Source organism: Mastomys coucha, chromosome X (genome assembly GCF_008632895.1).
Source record: "Mastomys coucha isolate ucsf_1 chromosome X, UCSF_Mcou_1, whole genome shotgun sequence".
Classification (NCBI taxonomy): Eukaryota; Metazoa; Chordata; class Mammalia; order Rodentia; family Muridae; genus Mastomys; species Mastomys coucha.
The window spans coordinates 78,939,813-78,948,008 of NC_045030.1; the positions used below are offsets into that span (position 1 = coordinate 78,939,813).

Sequence of the window (8,196 nt, forward strand, 5' to 3'; positions counted from 1 at the left end):
GTGTGGATGGAGAGGGAGATGGAGACAGAAACAGAAAGAGAATATGCAAGCACATGAGTTTTAGATATTTTCCTGTATCTGTCCCTCCTTGCCAGCTATAAGATTACTGGTGCTTGCCACCATACCCTACTTTTTACACAGTTGCTGTATATCCAAATTCAGGTCTTCACTGTTGTTATTACAGACTAAGTCATCTACCAACCTAAATAGATTGTAACTTTTAAATCAGTAAATGTTGTTAAATTTATGGACAAATAAATAAATGTCTTATTTTGTACTCTAAAGGGATTATTTAAGTCCCTCAAATTACAACTTTGTTATTATATTGCAGGATGTACCCTGGGGCCCCTTCTATCAACATATTCTTTCTGCAGTCAACACTGGATAATGTAAGCAAGACATTCACCATGCTTTCAGGAGAGTGTGGAATTTACTTTTATGATGCTTGACAGAAACATGTATTGGCTGAATTGTAGATCAGTGATCTGGCTCTGGAGTGTATTAGTCAGCTAGTGTAGTGTAGCAAGCAATCTTGAAATCTCAGAACAACAAAACGACAAACACTGACTCATCCACAAGTCTAAGAGTTCAAAGAGCTGAGGGAAAATATTGGCTGATATAAAATGGATCCACTTATTTGGCTTTGCTAATTTAGGCTGGACACATATACACATATACACCTAACTCATGCGTATAACTACACATCTCTCTAATTGTGTCTGGAAACACCCTAGTGGCCTAAGAAAGTCTTGCGGCCAAGTGCTAATATCAAAAGCATGGACTAATATATTCTCATCACAGAAGTAAAGGAGTAAAACAATATGTTAAGCAATCTAACCTATAACTATATAACAAACTGGCTCTATGAATTGTGAACTATGGAAGTAAACTTAATTTTCTCAAAATATGTGTCCTCTATCTCTAGCCAGAATAATCTCTCTTACTTTCCTCATTGCTTATTCTATAAACACATCCCTGTGACATGGCAAACTAGCTAATACTATTCCCACTCTCATATCCATAAAGCATCACTAGACCACAGAATCTCAGATATATGACAACCCTGAGTCCTCCAAATACCACAATAGTCCCTTCAATTCCCCAATTACAGCTGCTGAAATTTACAATTTATTTGTATGTATCTCTGAATTATCTCTATAAGAGGAAACACTGTACTTCATGGTCTCTGTGTCACTCAATAAATGTGTGCTGGATGAATGATTAGGATATATTATGTGATCTTTGGTTAAGTATGAAGAGCAATTCCATTATGTAAACATTCCCTATCTGTTGAACTTTTCTCTTATCTCAGTTTTTTCTTCTGTGAAAAATAAAAACAAAATGTTGGGGTGATGACTCAGTTGGTCAAGTGCCTGCTACCCAAGCAGGAGAACCTGAGTCAGATCCTTAGCATCCATATAAGAAACTAGGTGTGATGACCCATGTCTGTAACCCCAGTGTTAAGTAATAAAGATGGATTCCTGAATCTCACTATCAACCTGTCTTTCATGAACAAGCACATACATGCATGCACCTATACTAACGAATACATTCAGCACATAACACAAGCATTTCCCTCTGCAACTGTGGAATTTATATAAAATAGTGGATTATTTTTCCTTCTCAATCTAATATTTAACAAAATGTCTGGATTTAAAAGGTAAGTTTGGTGGGTAAAGAAAAGGGAGGACCTGGGAGGAGTTGGAGGAGAGGGCATGAATGTGACCAAAATATATTGTATGAAATTATCAAAGAACTAAAGAGAGTATATATGTAAAAATAAAAAAAGTGAAAATAAATGTATCATAATGACTACTAATTTCTTTTATTGAAATTAACTATTTTTCATATGACATATTCTGATTTCTAGTCTTCCAGTTCCTCCTGACTGTGTCCTCCTATCCAGATCCACAACCTGGATTTCTCTCATTAGAAAACAAACATGCAGCTAAGGAATAATAATAAAATGATATAAAACAAACCAATGAGAATAGGACAAAAAATAAAAACCAGAAGAAAAGGAGCCAAAAAAAATCTTAAGAAACACATATAGTCTCACAGACACATACATTCCACACACAGAAATTCCATAAAACCCCAAAACTGGAAGCAATAAGATATGTGCAAGAGCTATGACATAAATAATAATAAAATTTAAAAGCTCTAACTCAGCCAGGTGGTGGTGGCACATGCCTTTAATCCCAGCACTTAGGAGGCAGAGTCAGGTGGATTTCTGAGTTCGATGCCAGCCTGGTCTACAGAGTGAGTTCCAGGACAGCCAAGGCTACACAGAGAAACCCTGTCTCGAAAAAAAAAAAAAAAAAAAACTCTAACTCAACATTATGAAACAAAAATATCTCCAAAGAAGCAACTGAATTCATTTTGTGCTGGCCATCTGTTTCTGGGTATGAAGCCTATCCTTAACAGTGGTTTCCCCAAAGAGAGTCCTTTAGAGAAAACTTAATTTTCATTTGCAAATGGCTACCAATTGGAGATAGCTTCTGGGTTAGTGATGGGGATGTTTGTCCACTTCTCCTTTCACCTCTAGGACCCCACCTGGTGTAGACACTTGCAGACCCTGTGCATGCTGCCTCAGTCTCCATGAGTTCATATGTGTGTCAGTTTTGTTGTGTTTAGAAGGCCTTGGTTTGTTGATGTCATATATTATCTCTTGCACTTATATTCTTTCTGCCTCTTCCTCCACTGAGTTCCCTGATCCCTAAAGGAAAAGAGTTTATAGAAACATCCTACTTAGGGCTAAGTGTTCCATGTTCCAGTCTCTCTCACTCTGAATAATGTCTAGCTGTGGATCTCTATTTATCCCCACCTGCCACAAGAGAACATGTCTCTGAGGATGGCAGAGCAAGGCACTGATCTCTGAGTATAGCAGAACGTTATTAGGAATCACTCTATTGCTATGTTCCTTTAGCAGAACAATATTATTTAGTTTTCCACTAGGTCTCTGGCCTATCTAGTCTTACATTTTTTGGCTGCCCAAGCAGCTTTCGGTATGGGTTCCATCTAATGGAGTGAGCCTTAAGTCAAATCAGATATTGGTTGGTTACTCCCACAAGTTTGTGCCACTATTACACCATCATGCTTATAGATCAAAGGTTTTGTAGCTAGGTTAGTGTTTATCTTTCTCCTTTGCTAGCATGCAGAGTACCTTCCAGTACCACTACTAACTAGTGTTAGTGGTGGTGAAGGCTCTAGGTAGGTACCAGCTTAACTTCTGTGTTCAATGAGTAGTATGGTTATTGTCTTCAACAATAGGGCCTTGCTGTCAGTTTGTGGAGAGCCACCAATAGCCTTGGCAAAAGCCTGGATTGTTTGGGGGTTTCTACAGGGCCCCTTTGGCCAATAATCTGATTATATAGAACCCATTCCAGGTACTGGGAGCTTCATTTGGTGAAAAGGAGATATGTACTTAGGGCTTTGACTTTCCCATTATTTGGTTATTCCATTTAGATTCCTTTCTTATATGTGTATATTTGGGAACTTTCTGCCATATTAGGTTTCCACACAACCCCACAAATAGCCCTTGATGTTAGCTGTTTCTCCCTGTATTCACTCCTTCACTCCTGATTCCCTTTCCCTCCCTGTTTGATCCTCCCTCTCCAGTCTCGCCTCCCCATCTATCTATAACTATGTATTCCATTTCCTTTTTCTAGGGAGAGCTCCCTGCCCCAAGCCCCAAGTCTCTTACTCTATATATCTAACTGCTCTGCATCTATGGATTGTAGCCTGGTTAACATTGATTTAACAGCTGCTATCTGCATATAAATGAATATATACTTTCTGGATCTGGGATATCTTAATTGGGATGATCTTTATCTAGTTCAATCTATTTACCTGTGAATGTCATTATTTCATTTTTTAACAATTGAGTAATATTCCATTGTGTAAATGTACCACTTTTTTTTGATCCATTCTTCTGTTGATAGAAATCTGTTGTCTCCAATTTCTGGCTACTGCGAATAGAGCACTGTCTTAGTCACCATTCTATTTCTGTGAGGAGATAACATAACAAAGAAGCCAGGAATAAAATAGGCCCTTGAAAGATATGTCCTTACTGACCTACTTTGCTCAAATATGTCTTACCTCCCAATACCCAATTAAGTGATGACTCCATTCATGGTTGACCCCACTGAGGTCAGAATCCTCGTGATCCCAACATGAGCCCCAGCTTTCGAGACAGGAGCTAGGTCTTTTTATTAAGGGGAAAGGGTGCATGGTAAAACTGCAAATTGCTCACATATGTTTCAATGAAAAAAGATGTTGCTGTTCAAAGGAAGATTTGTGCTAACCCAGAAAGATAGGGAACACTAGGGAAGATGAAAAAGAAGGCCTAATAGTGGGGCATGAGCTAGCCAAGCTGGTCATATAAGAGGAACGACATGGCTCTGGGACAGTGATAGAAAGCTAGCTGCCTTCTAAATCCCTGAAAGACATTTGGAAAGCACTGTTGTCTTTTCACATATTCTTGCTTCTAATGCAGCTAAGTGTGGTAGACTAGACTGCAAGGATGGCTTCTAACAAGAAGCTTCCAGCTAAGAAATCATCCCAGTCCACTATATAGACAAGGTGAATATTAGGAACCGAGCAAAACAGAAGCTACATTTTTTTGATACCTGTGACAGTTAATACTCTGCCACAGTGAAACTACAAACCTATTGTGTGAATGGAGGAACAAATAGAGGAATAGAGGCTGGTGTAGTTACTAGCATTTGAGATGCCTGCAAGTTTGAAGGGTGGTAATGCTGCCAAACAATTGACCAGAGAATCAAAGTCAGAGTGAGAGATGGATAGACAAGGCCTTCAATCACCACTGTCTGTCTGGGTTGAGCCATACATAAACAACACAAGATCTGGTTGCGTATGGGAACAGACATAGAGTATTCAGCCCCTAATAGCCTTGAGAGCTAACCAGACTCGCTAGAAAACCCATTAGCCATGTTGTTTCCCTTAGACAACAGAAATTCTGTGACTGTTTTCCTTCTTAGAAACTTCTCCCAGCTATATGGTTTCTCACACTTTGCCTCAATTTCTCACTTTTGCAGTAATTTTTAATAATGCCTACTTCCACTTTGCATACATACTTGAGTTCACATCACAAATTTTCTTTGGCCTGAGACCATAATCCTGGGAGCCACTGACCTAAGTCAACCTCTGATTATTGTGAATGACTAGCATTTTATCTCCTTTGATCACACAAAATTGGGACATAAAAGATCCTGTCACACTCAAAAACCCTATATCACTCTGAAACTGCTCCATCAGGGACCAAAGCTTCAACATAGGAGCCTCTGCTAAATAGCCCAGATCTAAAGCAATAGGACAGCCTCCACTGGGAACAAAAAGATTGTCCAAAACATCACTAGTAGGGTGCCTGAGAAGTTCAGCATTAAAGAAAATTGACCTAGGGACTGGATCTGTAGCTCAGTTGGTAAAGTGCTTGTCTAGCATTCATGGAATCCTGGGTTCAGTCCTCAGCATCATAAAACAAGGTGAGATGGAACAAGTCTACAATCACAGCACTTGAAAGGTGGAGGTTTCTGCTAAGCCAGAGCTGGCTGAGTTGCTCACTGAGACTTGTTTCTGGCGCTGCTGGTGCGGTGAGCACTGGTTGCCGAGGGTTTTCAGTCCCAACTGCTGTCAGTAGTGATCCAGCCATCCCCCAGTCCTGCACAGTTGGAGTTCCCTGCCTCCACTGCAGAAAGGAACCATGGAAGACAAACCACTGGTAGTATCTAAACAGAAGACAAAAGTGGTATGCGGTGTGCCCACCCAGGTGGTCTGCACGCCTTCAGCAGCCACATCCTGGTTGTGGTGACCCAATTTGGGAAGATGGATACGCTAGTCTCCTTAGAGTCCAGCAATGTGGCCAATGACCTCAGCAGGCCAGTGCTCTCCACAAAAGTCCTCCTTGGGCAGGACGAGCCTCTCATCCACGTCTTTGCAAAGAACCTGGTAGCATTTGTGTCGCAAGAAACAAGAAACAGAGCCATCCTCCTGATTATGGCTGTGAAGGACAAGAGTATGGAGGCTCAAGGCCCTGAAGGAAGTGATCCGGCTGTGCCAGGTGTAGTGACCTGCAGTCAGCAGTGCTAGACACTCAGACGTGTGGATGCTCCATGACTGGGGTCTTTGAGAGCCATCTTTCCAGTGCCAGGACAGAGCTCATTCTCTGCCTTTAGCCCTCGAAGCTGGAAACAGCACTCAAGTCTCAGGGGACTCTCTCTGCGTGGTTCCTGTGTTCTGCCTGGGGCACTGGAAATTGTTCTGGACTGCAGCAGGTGCATCCACTGAGTGGAAATCAGCAGTCAGTTATGGGAACTGGTAACAAGTGCGGGAGCACTTGTGGGAAGATTTTTTTTTATTAAAAATAAATCTAAAATACTTTAAAAAAAAGAAAGAAAGAAAGAAAGATGGAACCAAGGGTATTAAGACTTCACTGCCAGCCTTAACTACACAGGAAGTTCAAGGCCAGCCTAGACAACATAAAATCCTACCTATAAATAAATAAATAAATAAATAAATAAATAAATAAATAAATGTAAGAACAAAAGTTATTGCATATGGCGTATATACCTGTACAACCTTATATAGCAGGCACTAACTCAGCAGCCACTCAGGTGGCTACTGAGTCATCCAAATGTGACAGCTCTAAGTTGAGATAGGATTTTTTTAAGAATACTTTTTTTTTAAACTTTATAAGAAAAGGTGTAGAAAATTTTAATATAACAATCAGTATTGGCCGGGCAGTGGTGGCACACGCCTTCAATCCTAGCACTTGGGAGGCAGAGGCAGGTGGATTTCTGAGTTTGAGGCCAGCCTGGTCTACAGAGTGAGTTCCAGGACAGCTAGGGCTATACAGAGAAACATTGTCTTGAAAACAAACAAACAAAAACAAAACAAAACAAAACAAAACATAAAAACAATCAATGTTGAAATAATACATTGGATACAATGGGTTAAGTAAAATACTATGGTAAATCGCACCCCCAGGGGTAGGAATTGATCTTAAGATCTTATACATGCTAGGCAAGCATTCTACCACTGAATCATATATCCTCAACCCTTTATAACTGTTTCTCTTCTATTTTGCTCTTTAAAATGTCTACTATATACAGCTAGAATAGCTACCGTGTATTTGCGTTTTGACATCACTAGGCATTTATTGTGTAGGTATTTCCTTCCAGTTGAAACATTCTCTCTTTGAGAGATTAGGGGAGTTCACAAGACACAAAATACAAACAAACCTTACAAGGTCCACAAAGTAAATGAAACTTATAAGGATTATAAGGCCCCTCCCAATTATATAAGCTATAACAATTGCTAGTGAGAGGAGAAATACAGACCTGGCCAGTGGACTGCAAGTCATACCTGGAACTCCAATGATATGGTTTCAGGAGTTCTCAGCCATTAGAGGCTGTTTGTTTGTTTGTTTGTTTGTTTGTTTGACTGTTTGTTTGTTTTTATGTGATACAGTTATCTTTAAGTCATCCATGCTTTGTAAATAAATTCAGTGGTTCACTAAGCTAGTCTTGGGTGGAATATTTTCTTTAGTCTGTTGTGGATACCCCTATCTGGGCTGAAAAGATAGATGTGCATATCTTCTCAGGAAAACTCATACCACAGATTTCCTTCTGCTTCTTGCCAATACTCTATCTGTACAGACACGTAACCTCCATTTCAATAAGTGCCATTTACCATGTAGAAAAACACCTACCAGCTATAATTATATGAGCTAAGTGAAAGCACTGAGTGATTTAATTAGATTAGGGAAACAGAAGGTGAAAGTTTAGTTCCCCATAATATGTCTGTCATTATAATATATGGACATGAAACTCCGAGTGCCACAAATGTATTTTTTCAATGACAAAATTATTAGGCATTCATTGATTAGCAAAGTATCTCCACAGATCAACAGACTAAATGGCTGAAAGGTTAAAAAATGAAAGAAAAATGAAAGAGGGCTTTAAAAACAGACAAATATTTCTAAAGTGAAGAAAGTCAAGAATATTTACTGCAAGTCCTTTTAGTTTAAAAAGCATTTCAGGAATTTATATTAATTATGCAAAATAATGGATCTCATTATCACATTTGGACACACATATGTGTGTATGTATGTATGCATATATACCTATGTATGTGTGTACATACATGTGAGTATATACTCACAGATAAAATGAA

The 8,196-nt window shown here is 39.4% G+C and overlaps 1 pseudogene; it reads left to right on the top strand.

Moving 5' to 3' along the window:
* Positions 1-5,725: 5,725 nt before the first annotated feature.
* On the top strand, positions 5,726-6,088 carry LOC116093313 (annotated as a pseudogene).
* Positions 6,089-8,196: the final 2,108 nt, after the last annotated feature.